Source organism: Camarhynchus parvulus, chromosome 7 (assembly GCF_901933205.1).
Source record: "Camarhynchus parvulus chromosome 7, STF_HiC, whole genome shotgun sequence".
Taxonomy (NCBI): Eukaryota; Metazoa; Chordata; class Aves; order Passeriformes; family Thraupidae; genus Camarhynchus; species Camarhynchus parvulus.
Window position 1 is genome coordinate 7,835,541 of NC_044577.1, and position 15,805 is coordinate 7,851,345.

Sequence of the window (15,805 nt, forward strand, 5' to 3'; positions counted from 1 at the left end):
TTTTTTTTTTTTTTAATTGTGTTTTCTAAAAGAAGATGTTAATTTTGGGGGGGATAGGGGAGGAGGGAGTACCTCCAACTGCAGCTCTCAGTGGAGGAAGCCTTTTCCTGCTCTTGTGGTTGAATCCTCATTTAAGGGTGGCCTCATTATGTGCACAGCCTGCAGGGCTCAGTGGGCCCAGGCAGGAGGGAGGAACTAAAACCTGAGCAGGGTCTGCAGCACTGAGGTGCTGAGTTCCCATCTCCTGTGCTCCTGCTTTTGCGTGTGCTCCAATTTACACGGGGTCGCAAACAGCACAGAGCTGCTAGGATGGGATGGCAGGCATGTGTGAGTGCTCTTTGGGAATGGGGGAGCCTTGGTGATCCACCCTGTCCCAACTTGCTTTATGAGCAGCAGCCCACAGCTCTGCTGGGAGGCTATTGGGGTGCAGAAACTGGAGGGGAGATGAGGTACAAAAAGGGAAGAGCAGCAAAAACTTCAAAGAGAAGCCAGGGGGGCAGGGGGGACAACCCCTCCATAAACTTTCAAAACATCCAGATTGCGGAGATAGCATGGAAGTCAGGAGTGGTTTGAAGCACAGATGGGGTCACAGTAGGTGCAATCCCCCTGCCTTCTCCCAGTCCAGGGGATAGTAAACATGGGAATTCTGGACCAGTGCCTCAGTGTTTGCTGGCTTTTACCTTGCACTTCAGTGCAATCTTGTCCTATTCTGGGAAAGAGGAGAAGGGAGCAGCTACACACTCTGGTGCTGAAGCTACAAGGTTGGGTGGGAAAAGCCACTTTAGTCAAGCTGCACACAAGTATAACTGGAAAACCTTTAGATGTCTATTTTTTCTAATTTGCTGTAGGCTGAGCAGTGGCTGCTTGAAGTTCAGTGAGAACCCAGTGGTGCTGGAAGGGCACCGTGCTGCTGGAGCCCACAGGTTTGCTTCAGGCCTGCCTACAGAGTCAGTGTCTTACCAAGCTGTGACATCCTTGGCTGGAAAGCACTGTTGGATGGGACAACTTACACAAGGGTCATTAATGCTCACTTGAAGCTTCAGGAGGTACAGCCAAAATCTAGATTTTATTGCTGGCTACCTGCCAAAGCTCTTCTCTTTTCCTAAATAAGCATTTGATATGAGGGTGAGCCAGGAGGGCCTTCGTCTGTGGCTGAGCCTCCACTCACGGCAATGACACTGCCCACGATAACAACTGCAGAACTCATTTCCTCCCCATTTTCCTTTCAAAATACAGAGAACTCATACAGAACACCAGTATCAGACCTGATGGAAGCATGTCAGCAGCCCCTGGTTAAGGCAAGAAGGCTTGTAACTGTGGCAATTGGGATTTGGGAACTCTGGTTTGGATCTGGGCCCCTGAGGCCGTGAGGGGGGCACAGCATGCTCAGTGCACGCTGCTCTGCTCCTTCCCTTCAGTGTGGAGCTGTTTTCCAGCTGAACAAGCAGCATCATTCCAGGCACTCTCATGCTCTCATATGGTTCTTGGGTGCCAGCTGGCAGAAGGAGCGGTGTCTGCCCCCCCAGACATGACCCCAGCCAGAGCTAGCAGGACTCGTGTTGTTCCCAGCCTGGAGCTGGGGTGCAAGTGGGTCGCACTGTGGAGCTTGCTGGCTGTCTCCTTAAGCAGGAAAATGAGGAGAAATGCCGAGAGGCTCTTTTGTGCTGTACAGAAGGGTTGAAAAGATGTTGTGCTGCAGTGATTCAGTGGGGAAAGGATAAATCCCTCACATACACCTACGCACCACCACGAGAAAGAACTCCGTGGGCAGAGAAGGAGCAGAACATGAAATATGAATTTCCTCGAGCTGCTCAGGAGGGATGGCTTCCCAGAGCCCTTCCCCCGGTGGCTCTGGGCTCGCCCTGCCGGGCTGAGCTGGGATGAAGGCCGGCCCCGCAGGGAAGGCCCCAGGTGGGGCTGCTTGCCCGGCCCCTCACCTGCACCTGCAGCCCCGGGCAAGGGCGAGGCTCCTCCACGGGGTTTTGGGCTGTGGTTCTCAGGTTTTGGGCTGTGGTTCTCAGCCGAGGACAGGGCTTCAGCTGACTGGACGTGCCTGGGTGAGCTGGCAGTGCTTCAGGGCTGAGGGGGATGCTGGAGGTGCTTCCCACTGTGGGAAAGCTTGGGAAGGCCTAATGCAGGCTACTGCCAAATCTTTGGGTCATCAGATGTTGTTCCAGACACCTGCTGACTCCAAAACCACCACTCAGCCTGAGTCCTGATGCTCCTGTCTTCCTGTTCTTTGGGTAAGTGTGCAACAAATACTGCTCTTGACCGTTAAAAAAATATTTGGAGGTCGTCAAATCACGTTTGTTTGAAGTGCACACTGTCTGTGATGGGTGCTGGTGAGGCAGGGGCCTTGTGGAGCCTGGGGCTCATAGAGAGTCTCTGGAGGAGCTGTGGCAGCAAAGGTAATCACTGCTGGTTTGGGCAGATTTAATTTACATTGCAAGAGGTTTTATTCAATTCTATTTGCTTTCTTAAATATTTTATATTACTTCTCAGTAAATCTGAATTCCTCCTATGTCTATGGAGTGTATGGGGATGCAGTCAATTTCCTATTACCTTGGGGATTTTAGACAGCTTCATTCTCAAAGCTATTTAGAAAATTATTTAATCACCTTGGAAAATCCAAGCCAAAAAATCTTGTGTTTACTTATTACTCGGTTGTAAATTTGTGATGCAAAACATAGCAGTACTGGGTTGTAACACTGCAGATAAGCCTCCATTGAAATCCAGTGCCAAAATTAAAAAAAAAACAACGCTAAAAACCACATTAACTCTCTGCATGCAGTGACACGAATTTAGATGAATTTTTGCATCATAAGGTTGGGCAGGAATTTCCGAGGTTTCTGTGGAGCTGAGTAACCCGCAGATGCAGGGTAGCTGGTTGTGACACACTGAATTAGGATGTGACCATATTTACGCATTTTGAAACCCTGTAATGACTCATCCCCATGCCGTTAGAAGTCTGCTCTTCGTAAATGTGTGTCTGGCTGCTGTGAAGGGGCCATGTGAACGCCCACGGGACCTGGGGAAGGCAGCCCTTCGTCCCACCGCCTCCGGCAGACAGGGAATGGAGGCAGAGATGCTGCTTGGCAGTGGGTGCCTGCCTGTGACCTCCATTCTCCTCCCACTGGTCACCAAAGTGGGATTTGCATGGACACAAAGCTGCTACCAGAGGGGCCCTTAGGTTCAGCATTGCCATAAAAAGAAGAGTGAGCTGGTCCCACCCTTAATACAGAAATATTGGGGGACACATTCTTTGTTTTGCAGAGACCTGTGGAGGTCACCCATCTCTGTGCTTGGCACCACAGTTCGCTGGACTTGACACATGTATAAGAACCGCCTTACTTTTAAAGGACAATATCCAGCTTTCCCCCCACACTCTGGGTGTCTGGTGAACCAACTGCTGAGCCTGGCACGGGGCACGGCCCCAGCCTGGGCTTGATGTGGGCTCGCACTGGTTTTGGTGGAGCGGTGTCAGCCTGACGCCCACACGGCAGCCTCGGGATCCGCCTTGCACTCATTCAGGAGCTGCAGCTTCTCCGCCACGCACAGAGTGAGCTCAGAGCATCCCTCTCGTATCTCCCCTCCCTGGCTCCCTTCCAGCCTCTCCGTGTGCGCCCGGTTATTACTGTAGCATCCAGCATGTTTTACTTCATATTCATCTCTCTTGCACATACCGGCCCACTCATGTATTAGATCCGAATCCTTTTTTTTTTTTTTGTTCCCTTTTTTTCCGGCTTGTTGCTCGACAGAGTGGTGAGGCACGACACGCTGCGTGTTGTGACACATCCTGACAGGTCTCAGCGACACGGCGCGCCGGGCTCAGAGCTGCCATCTCCCTGTGTCCTCTTTTCCCACTGGCCAGACCCGCTGCTTCCCAGTAGCAGCCGCCACCAGGGAAGCAGAGGGGAGTGTTGGATGCTATGGGTGGTGGTGGCACTGAAGGTGTCTTGGCTTTTAACGTGCCTCCTTGCCAAAGCAGGGGAAAGGAAAGGAAAAACGCAGCCACTCGATATTCCCAAAGCCTTGCTTTCTCTCTTTTTGGATAATGTTTCATTCTCTCAGGTGGTGGTGGCTGTGTTAGCTGAAGGTGGCTCCATAGGGTTCCCTGCTGTATTGGTAGCACTGGCAAAAGTGAAGTGCCAGAAACCGTGTGAATACAGAGTTTTCAAATTATTTTGGTGTGTTAGGCATGTGGCCAGTTTTGAAGGGCTTGTCACTGTGCTCCTCAGAAGGATAAGAAAAGCTTTTGAAGCTTGATAGGAACCAAGAGTTGTGAATGGGAAGGAGAATGGAGTGTATCTTACCAAGGAGCTGCTGTGACTGGCTGGGGAAGGCAGTACCAGTGCATGGCTGCAGTGGGAGTGGCGGGGGGGAGGGCATTTTCTGAAATGCTGTTTTTTGATTTGCTTATTTTCCTCTTCTGAAGTGACCTACTCAAAAGGGTAAAACTAATTCTGCTGGTTGGTGGAGTCTGGATTTTATTTAAATCTGTGGAGGAAAAAAGTCAAAATGATATTCAAAGTGGCCATCTTAAAGTATGCATCCACAGCAGGAGATTCCTGATGTAGCTGTGTATGTTTTAATTATGAGACAGAGGAGAATTAATGTCAGTGCTTGAAACCAAGTTTCATCTCAACCTCATGCAAACATCTTTCTCTTGGTGGCCAAAGCAATCCCCTGGGTGTCGGTGGACTGGGATCCCATCTCGCTGCCCAAAGGTTTCTTCCCTTAAATAGAGATGAGCTGGCCTGGAGAGCAGCAGACACTCTGCATATTGCTTTGTTGGCTCCCCACTCATGGCAGCTGTTTCATTTCACCCTTTGCTGTGCCCAGCAGTGGCCAGACAGTGCTGGGTCTCAGGCTGGACACTTGCTGAGGTGGATTTGTTTGTTTTCTATCCATTTCCACGCCTTTGGAGGCAATGAAAGGATTGATGTGAACTCCACAGCCAAGACAGAGCCAGTGAAGCAGGTGGCAAGCTGACATTGGGTGCAGGGAAGAAAAAATCCTTCAAACCCAACCGAAAGCCTTTTAATTAAAACAAAAGATTAGATCAACAAGGTATTACAACAGGTGGTTAAATCCTGTGGCTAAACAGTCCAGGCTTTGTTCTCCGAGTCTGATGCATGAAGAGAAACTTTCTACAGGGCAAACAAGGGATCCTGACTGCATGGCATTAAATGTTTATTACAGGTAACACAGCAAAACTGGCCCCTGCATTTCACAGGGAGAGAGCAGAGACATGCAAATACACAGCTCACATCGAAGGGCGCTCTCCAGTGGTGTCAAAAGTTTGCGTTCCCATGGGATGGTGAGAGGCTGGAGATTTGGTTTGCTGCTTGCTGTGGCTGTGCTGGAGCTCCTGGCAGCCCTGTGCGCCCAGGAGCTGTGTGCTGCTGGCAGGGGACACCGAGGGACTGACACTGCCTGGGTTCCTTGTGTCCTGCCCCTGCCTGGCAGTGAGGCTGGCACAGCCACCACTCCCCCGGCTCTACACTCTTTTTGTTGAATTAATGGGATGTGTTTTGCTCCTCATGGGCTGTGGTATTTGCAAAGCACTTTAATGTGTGCATTGTTAAGGGTTCTGGGCAGTTCTGCAGCCATGCTGGGGAAGGGGCTGGATGTGTCATTTGCTGCTGATCCCGCTCCCAGTGCTGTGAGGCGCAACTGAAGGGCCTGCCAGAGGTGCCTTGTTCTTTGTAGATGAGCTACATCTCAACTTTCATAACCATTGCACCTTATTTCAGTCTCCTGATCTCGCACACCTAAACCTCAGGACGTGCACCTGATGGAACGAGTTCAGAGGAGAGCCACAAATGTGGTCAAAGGGCTGGGCCACCTCTCCAATGAAGATGGGCTGCGCTAGTTCAGCCTGGAAAAGAGGAAGCTTTGAGGAGCCTTATAGCAGCCTTTCAATACCTAAAGAGGGCCTACCAGAAAGCTAAAGAGGGCTGTTGGCAAAGGCAGGTAGTGACAGGACAAGGGGTAATGGCTTCAAACTGACAGAGGGCAGGTTTAGATTAGTTATTAGGAAGGAATTGTTCCCCATGAGGCTCTGGCACAGGCTGCCCAGAGAAGCTGAGAGTGTCCCATCCCTGGAAGTGTTCAAGGCTGTGCTGGATGGGGCCCTGCAGGGGATGAAGCCAATGCAATGGGGATGTGCCCTCACTGCAGCTGAGCATTGCACTGAAGACAAGGACTTGGGGAAACAGATGAGTGTTCTGCCTGCTCTCACAAAAACAAATGATACCAGGTAAAGGAAGCCCTATTCAGAATTGTTAGAATTTTCCTTTCAATTAAGGCTGGAGGGAAAAAGAAAAAAACGGAGAGACCCACCACTGTACTGTTTGGTTGCTTTGCTCTAGTCTGCATTCAACATAATCTGGGGAAATGACTGTCTTCCTGAAAGACAACCTTTATTCAGAAAAACGTCCAACCTAAAATCCTTACTGAAGTGCTCCAAAGGGAGGAATTGGATTACGTATGGCTGTGCACTGGGAGAAAAACCACCAAGCTATCATCTGGTGTTTTTAAAACATCAGCAGGGACATCATTTCAGGAGGCAGGTGAGTGTGGCAGGTCCCAGAGCAGTGATGCAGTTCTCCCACAGAGTGGGCACTGCAGGCACAGGCCCAGCTCACAGCGTCACTGCCAGCGCAGGAACCCTGGGAAGCAGCGCTGTTCCGCGCCTCGGCACCGCCTGCTATTTTCTGCAGAATGAGGAAAACGCTCTTGCCTGACCCAGGGGCTCCTTCCCCCTGGGAGAGCACAGATGGTCTCCTGGTGAAGGTGTGGGCCTGGAAATTGGGAGCTCTGGATGCCTTTCCCGGCTACATCAGAAACTTGCTATGTGGCACCACCTACTTCTACGCCCACGTTTCCTCCTACTCCTTCTCTCTCGCTCGCCGCTTTTTCCAGACCTTTCACCTCGCTGCTTGAATGTGTTTTTCCTTTTGCAGAGTGCTTTCCTCAGACTCCAAAGCCTCTTCGTGTGCTGTCACCAGTACCTGGACCAGACACCCACTCCTGCCCAGGCTTCTTCTGCCTCTTCACCCTTCCCATCAATCTCTCCCTTCCCCTTGTAGTGCTGCTGCTGTTTGATGTCTCTCCTGACACTGCTCGTGGCCAGAATTCTCCTTGCTTCTCTCTGGGAGTGTTGTTCTCAGTCTCCTGCAGCAGGCAGAGTGCTCAGAGGCAGAGCTGAGGTGGGTTCTGGGGCCAGAGCCAGCAGCAGGCAGGCTGTAGCCCCTGCTTGGGCAAGCCTGCTGGCAGGAGTGCTGGGAAATCGATGGATGTGACTCACAGCCTGACTCAGCCCATGGGTTTTCTGCTCTGGACTGAATGAAACCCTCAGAGCTGGGACCTGCTCGTTCTCTTGGTTGCGTTTGTCCTGAGGCTCTGGGTTTTGCTGTAATTTGTTGCTTCAAGGTGATGTTCCCCATTTTTGGCTGGAAGCGTGCGCTTCATGGAGCAGGCACTGCCTAGCTAATAAACCTGGGAAAGGGTTTTTCTTCCTTAAAGATGACCTGTGTGACTGCGCATCCCCTCCCCAAGGGCTCCTTACAAGGGCTTTGCTTTCTGTGCTCCATCCAAGCTGGCTGTGAACATCAATTGATATTGAGTGACTAATCACAACATGTCAGTTATTTATTGTGCCTCAACAGGATGAGATGCGCACTCCTAAGTCAAAACATCTGCAGGATTTCTAAAGCCAGATCTACTCTGTGCTGCCAGGCATGTATTGCTGCTCCTGGTCACCCAAGGGTTGGATCAAGGTGGTGAGCCAAGACCAGCAGTGCCCACATGTCAGTGGTGCCAAACCCTTCAGCAGCATCCTCGGCAGCTGCTGTTACAGCTCGCTGCCCAGAGCGAGTGCCAGGGACAGTGTGGGGCTCACTTGGAGGCACAGCCCTGTTTCACTGCTGTTCCCACCCAGGATGAGATTTGGGATGAGACTCAGGCTTGCTCCAACTCATGTTGATGTAGCTTGTGCCCCTTGGAAAACTTTGTTCCAGCAGTCCCATCCCTCAAGGTCACCCTTGGTCAGGTTCTACCTTGGGCACACACAGCAGTGACTCTGTGACTTCAAATCCCAGCAGAAGCCTCCCCTTGATGGAATGAGAGTGGATCTGTTGGGGCAGGAACCCGGGTAATTAATTGGGCATTTTAGCGGTGTAGTATGGGAACGCAGTGGATGCTCCAGTCCTGGTCTCCAGCCAGGAGTTTGGTGGGCAGACTCATGAAGGAGCAAGCAGGATGTCATCTGGATCCAAATGTCCAGGGAGTCTGAGAATACCAGTGGTCCACTCCAAAGAGGAGTGTGCTTAGGAGTGGAGACCAGAGGCACTTCCTCCCTTCAAAACACCAGGCTGAGGAAAACCAACTCACCTAGTCTGCAGAGAAAAGCTGGGAATGAGGGAAAGAAGCAATGCCAGCAGGATAAGGGGATGCCAGGATATAGCCTTCGAACCTACAGTTCACAGCTTTCATTTTTCTGGAGCAACCCAAAGGTGGGACAAGCCTGGTGGTGCTGGGAGTGAGGTCTGAAGCTGGTGGCATCCCCACACACTGCAGAAGGGCAGGGAGAGAGGAGCAGTTTGGGAATGTGTGGCAAAGCAAAAGGTGAACCACAGGATTGGTTGAAGACATCTCTACTTTTCATAAGCCAGTAATCCGTCTTGCATGTAAATTAGGTGTCTGGAGTGTTCCCACCACCATCAGCAGGATTTCTATCTGCCTGCAAGAAAGGGAGCTGGGTAGGAACCTTGTGTTACTGCATAATCTTGCAAGGGGAGAAAATACAAGGGCTAATTAAATTAAGTCTTATTTAACACTTGGCTCAGGGATAGGATGGTAATAAAAGAAGAGAAACTGTTTCCTTGTTGTAATATGGTGGAGCATTAATTAAAGGAAAAAAAGGCCCCAAATGGTTGTGATGCCAAGCTGCATTAATATCCAGCTGTTGTGCTTTGCATCTGCTGGAGTGCCAAGGCAGTCCTTTAAAATATGTGGCTTTGGGTTTGCATAAATAAAAGCAACGATCAAGGATGAGGGACAGCAAATCACAGGGAAAGCAAAGAGGCAGGAGACAGAGTTTATTAAGGACCACCAGAGGAGAACACAAACCCCTGGTCCTTCAGACCTCTCCTGCTGCCAGTGCAGCCTCCAGCAAGGCTTCCGCACAGTGGAACTGCTGGGGCTTTTCCTTCCCTTACCCAGCAAAAGAAGTGGCCACTAGCTGATGAGAAAAACAAGGGAATGTTGCTTCATCCCTAAATCTGCAATCTTTTGATCTAGAAACTGAGGATTCAGAAATGTCTTTTTACCTTTTAAAAACCTTATACAATTAGTGCACAAATATTTTAATCAAAGTATTATGATAATTTGTTTTGCACTTTTAATTTATAAATGTATTGTAAATTTGAAGAAAAATCTTAGATTATCTAGGACCTTCTTGATGAGACAGAAACATGCCTTTGAAATATTCTGGATTTACTAAATCTGATATTTCTTTTTGTCCATGGAGATCAGCTGGTTCCGAAAGAATTCAGCAAACTTCTGTGAGAATACATCACTAACCAAATCAGGCTTCAGCAGACATTATGTGAAGATGGTGTTTTATAAACCCAACATATGATAGAGAGATAAAGTTCAGGATTGGGTTTCAGGATTGTTATAAAATGTCACAAAGGAAATGATCTGTAGCTGCTGAATTAGAGCAAACCCAAATATTTTCAGTTTTTCATAAACTGTAATTTTGGGAAAATCTATTTCTAATTATTATTTCTAATTTTTTAATTTTTTTTTTAAATTTTAGAATGCTTGAGGAAAATCTGTTTAGTGTGTGTGGATGTTTTGCCATTCCAACTTCTGTGTCATCCCTGTAAAGGCAGTGCATTACATGCCTTACAATTACCTACACATCATAGTATGATGTAAGAGCTTCAGCTATTTTTATTTTTAATTTTTTAATTAAGAGTGGTTTGGCTAGATACTGATTAATCTCCCTTGCCTTTGTTTCTAGATCAAAGTGGCTCATGTTCATGTTGTAACGAAACGGTTTGATGACTTCACTGGGGCACAAACAGGAGCCACTTTGATCTAGAACAAAGAAAAGATGTCTTGAACAGCACCAGATAACAGCTGCTCTTTGTGATTGTAATGGCAAGTAAAAGGAGAATATTTCAACTATTATTCCTGTCATAATATGACATGATAGAGGAACTACTTCTGACATGTAATTTAATAGGTAAAAATAATATTATTAGAATGAAACTCCATAAAATACAATTTTTTTTTTTAATGGAGGAGCCTTCATTTATAAAGTAGCAGCTTTCATCAGTATGCATGTTTCACCAACAGCTGAATTCTGTTGTGAGTGCCTTTGTGACAGAAAATACTTAGTTTGACCAAAAATGAAGGAACAGCTGTCATTAGCTTGGGGTCCTCAGTGCGCAGCCTCTTGGGATGCAGAGATGCTCTGGCAGATGTGCCCTGTACCAGGGGGCAGGTCAAGAGCTTTGCTCTGCTGGGACTAGGAGGGGGATGCTGGCCACCACTGAAACGTGGGGAAGCTGCACGATTTCTTCTAAAAAGAAGGGTTTTCTTTGCTCAGGCTTTTTCCAGAGCTTTATGTAAACAGGCCCTGTGGTCTCACTATGTGACTTTGGGACCGCACCTTGTGGTTCTGACTCTCTCCCTGGGACACAGAGAGCAGGTGTGGGAGGGGAGGTTTCCTCAGCCCACCACAGCTGGGGTCTCACTGTCCTCACTCCAAAATCAAAGACTGCCTTGCTGCCAGCTGTGCTGTCGTGCGGCCATGACCCATTAAACATCCCCCCTTGTCCCCTGGCAGGTGCCAGGACGGGCAGGGACCCGATATGGCCCCTCTCCATGTCCCTGCAGCCTGGCCACCAGCACACCTGGAGGCACGGCCAGCACCAGAGAGGCTTCCTGGGATTTGGGGCCAGGAGGCCCAGTCTGCTCCCAGCCAGCAGGCAAAGTTTGCTGGAACTTCAAGAGCTGTGAGCAGGGTTGCTGGCCAGCCTCAGCCACAGGTGCTCCAGTGAGGAGCAGCAAACAAAACAAAAATTATTTAGTGTGTGTAAATTGTCTCCTGAAACAGGCGTTTGGCAACCCTAATAGTTTTCTGCATGCCGGGGTGTATCCAGGCACTAAAATAAGTCAGGATGTAGGAGGGATGGGAGGTGGGAGATAGGGAAGACTCTTTTTATATTACTCCCCTTGCTATATTAAGAGGCACTGTTCCCTTTCCTGGCTTGAGAAAAAGCTCTCCCTCGCCTTGCAGTCGGTCTCCCATCCTGGTTTAACTGCTCACAAACCAGGATTTAGAGATCCTTGTTCCTGGCCCCACCACCTGCATCCCTGTGACCTGCAGGGATGTGAGGAGGCCCTGGCCAAGCCTGGCTGCAAGGGTGAGGCTGTGGCAGTGCTGTCAGCTGACACCAGGCTGCAGGGGTTGCCCTGTGTCCTGAGAGAATATAGGGGACTGAGCATCAGAGAGAGGTCCTGCTCTTCCCAGAGAAGGGTGGGCTGGCCAAGGGGATTGCTTCTTGCTTCTCTCCTATTTTTTTTCCCTCCTCTTTCCCCCCACCCAAGGCTCACAGCTGGGTGTTGCTGGGGGTGAGGCTGACAGGGGGTGGATGTGCATATTTTAAATCATGGCACTGAGCCCAGAGCTTTTTGCATGGGTGGCGCCTTAGTATTGTAGAAATCCAGGGAAATAAATAACTAATCATCGACTCTGACAAAGTCTCTGCTCATGGTTGGCTACTACAGGTGAGCTTCATCCCTCAACGACCACAATTTACAAGCGCTGCAGGCACTCTGTAATTCCCGTCCTTGGAAAAGAATCAATGAGATGTTTAACCAGTGACCTCGCCTTAGCTCTGGAGTTGCACCCACTCTGCTGACACGACTTCTTGCCTCGCTGGCAGCCCGGCACTGCTGGAAGCCGACAGAAGTGAGGAGGAACTGAGAGCAGGCTGTTTTCTTCCCGGCGTCAGTGGGAGTAGGGAGTGGGCGATGCTGCTCCCCCGCTTGTCACAGCTGTTGTTTTCCGCCTGAGCGAGGGGAAGGGATGCAGGCATGGAGAAAGCTGGATCCCGCTGAACTGCTGCGCCCCACGCTCCCTCCAAAGCCCAAACCCATCCCAATCCATCACAGTGCTCAGAGCAGGAATTCAGAGCAGGTGTTACAGAGCCCCCGAACAGAGAAGCTCAGGTGAAAAGCAAAGCAGAAACACGGATAGCCCCAGGTGCTCTTGCAGTGCCTGGCAGGTTTGGCATGGCTGGCTGGGGAACCCTGGGCTCCTGGCCACAAAGAGGATGGGAGCAGAGGCTGTGCCTGAGGTCAGGGAATGCTGGATAATACCCCGAGCCGTTTCTCTGAATGTAAAGATTTATTGTTTTTCCATAAGCCTAAATACCAGGTTGCAGTGGAGGTGACTGTAGCTTTTAGTTCACCAGGGTTTAGGATGAAAAGCAAGTCAGGGGAGTGATCCCACAGGGACATGTGCTGATTTATTCACCCTGCTTATTGATGTTTGTGGGCTACAGCCTGAGCAGAGCAGCTGAAATTACACTCTTTGTGTAGATATCGCTATTAACATCTACCCTTAATGACAGTGTCATCATTCCTACACAAATTACTTCAACAGACAAAATGCAGGGGGTCCCTGCAGTAGGAACTGCTTGGTTTGGGAGCCAGCTGCTGTGGCAGAGCCAGGCTCTGCATCCCCAAAATGCTCTCTTTTTCTTCAGTAGTGCAAAGGGAGTAAAATGTGAGGGTCAGGGTGCTCCATGCTTCATCCTCATACTGGGATGCAGTGGAAACAACCCTTGCCTCTGTGTTTCTGGCACGAGTAGGGATGTTGTGCTGATGACTGGGCTGTGAGGAGGAGGAGGAGGGAGCAGGATGCTCTGACTGCTACCCACAGGAGTGAGAGCTCTTTGCTGGGGCTGCCTGCTGCAATACATCTCTCCTGGGGCTGGGGCACACCCAGTCCCTGTAAAACGATGGCAACTTCCAGGAGTGTAGGAAACACATTAAGGAGCATTTATCAAAACTCAGCAATGACAAATTAACAAATTCCTCGGTGGTGTCTAGAGATTTCCCCCCATGCTCTCATCATGTAAATGCTAATTTACTCAGGAAAACCCAAGGCATATTTTAAAGCCTTATATGCCATTGTAATAACTTTGAGTACTAATTCCAGAAATTATCCACTCCCATTGCTGGAACAACACCCCACCAATTTTCCACTGTAAGAACCGTGTTTGCCTCGTGCTTTGTATCAGATCAAGGTGTCCTATAGAGCCTGCAATACCAGGAGACAGCTAATACAGTATTTTTCAACAGGAATATTTCTAGGGATAGAAAATAAGCCATTTGTTAGCCATTACATCTATGTAAGTGTCATCCTGAATTTTATTCCCTTTTTTTCTTCCTTCTTTCCTCACTCTGTCACTTTTCCTCAAGCTCTCTAGAAACAGCTCCTGGTGCTAAACAGAGCCCCAGTCTGACAGTGTGACTATTGAGTACATCCAAGATTTCTTCCTGCAATATCAGGTGTGCTTTGAGGATTAGACAGCAGAGCCCTCACCAGATGCCTTTGCTATCAAGCTTCATGAAATCTGCTCTGACAGGGGCAGGCGATCCCCGCTCAGAGCCTGCTGACAGGGCTGTCTGCCTTGTGATGCTCAGCTTTATTTTTGGAGCGCTCAGTGTCTTGAATGTGTTAGGTTCTGAGATGCCATTTTGCTTTCTCCAGAAATAAATTCACAGTCTTTGTAGTTGAGGGCAAAAATGCCAAGATTGTATTTTTCTTTCCATTGTTTAAGAGAAGACAGAAGAATTATCTTCTAATGTTACTTTTTTATGTATTTCAAAGAAGGAAGAAAAGGCATGAGGTCCTTTTTGCTCTGCAGATCACCTTGAATTCCCTCCCATTTGCCATTCTCACACCACCCTCTTGGTCTGTGCTGTTACATTTCCTCTGGGCAGGATGGGATGCAACCTGTCCCTCCTTGGGCTCCCCCCTCAGGGCCTTTACTAAAATTTCTCTTCTAAAAAGAAGGCAGAAAGCATGTTTAAGCAGATACTACGTTTTCACTTGTTTTCTTTTTTGCTGTGCTGAGGATTTCCCTTGGAAAGGATGGAGAAGGGAGGATGTAAGAGGATGGATGTTACCAGAGTGCCTTAGTCTTTGGTGACATTAAAAAGCCTCCCTTGTGGTCACTGGAAGTTGATAGCAGAAGGTAGTGGTGGGTGACTCTGGCTTTTGCTTTGCTGTTTGCATGAAATTTGTCTACTGATCTTCAGGTCAGCAGGACATCAGCACTCCTGTAATGCCAACTCAGGCTTTGTTCATGGCAGAGAGCTCCCAAAAAAGGGATTTGTTCTCCTGTCCAAGCTGAAAAATCATTTAATCCATTGTGTGCACAGCTGGGTCGTGAATCACATCAATAGATGTTATGGGTCTTCTTGCTGTTGTAAGTAGGTGGGTGTAGGCACAGTTTGTGGTGATTGGGAGTGGGGCTGAGCCTCATCCCCAGTGGGCACAGCTGTGAGCAGCAGGTGAGCAGCACTGACAGCAATGAGCCATGCAGTGCCCAGGGGCACTGACCAACCACCACAGGGAACAGAGGGCACACAGGTGCAGCGCATCAACATGAGGGGTACAAAAGGTTGGGCTAAAGAACAAGAAGGGCAGATGCTTGAAGCCTTCTGAAGTGGTGTGCCTCTGTACATCATGGCTGTCTGAACTGTGACATTTGCTGCAACAGCTGGGAAATAAAAAGGTATGTGGCACTTAGGGACATGGTTTCATGGTGGATGTGGCAGTGTTAGGTTTTTGGTTGGACTCAGTGACCGCAAGTCTTTTTCAACCTAATTGATTCTGTAATTCCAAGGTAAATAAAAGGGGACATTCAGATATTAAATATGTTGTTAATATCCCAAATGGTGTACATTGCCAGTGAGGTTTGACCTAGAGGACTGACTCTCAGTGTGGCTGTGCACAGATGGATTGAGGTGTTTAACTTGGGAGTGTTTGATCAGGCTTGCTCTAATCAGGTTTACCAGATTTGGCCTTTCTTTTGCCTTCCTTTGTTTAGATATGGGCTGAATTGATTTTTAATTAAATAGACTAGGACCACATTCCAAGTGAAATTGACCATTTTCTTAAGCTAAATAAATGTTTGGAAAAGGGTTTAGGTTGGTTAAAGAGTTGGCGGCTGGGGAGGTGCTGCTGGTGGGGGACAGCCACAGGCCCCATCCCTGTGCCAGGTGTCTGTGGGCTGCCTCCCCTCCACAGAGCGGTGCCGCGGCTCTCACGGCCCGGGGCTTCCCACCAAGCGTGGCTGTGCTCCTCCGAATGGATGCGACTCCTGCTGCGAGCGGAGCCAGCAGCGCCCGCGCCTTGGCATCCCCGCTGCGCGCGGCTCCGTTGGCGCGGCTCCTGCGCGCTGCACCAGCGTCACTCCTTGACACACAGCTCCCTCCCTGCGCCCGAGCGAGCGGAACAAATGTTCCCCCATTCAGGCACAGCCAAGGGGCTTTCAGCAGCTCTCAATAGAGAGGGAGGGCTGCCGGGGAGAGCGGCTGAGTGCCAAGACGCAGCAGAGAGGCGAGGCTGAAAATCTGTGTTCAAAGGCCACTGAGGTGTGAGCCTCCACCAAAGGGAAGCAAATACCCTGTCTTATCCCATACCCCACCAATGTGCCCCTTGATCACAGACAGAATTTGCAATGAAAAAATATTTAAACCAAAAAAT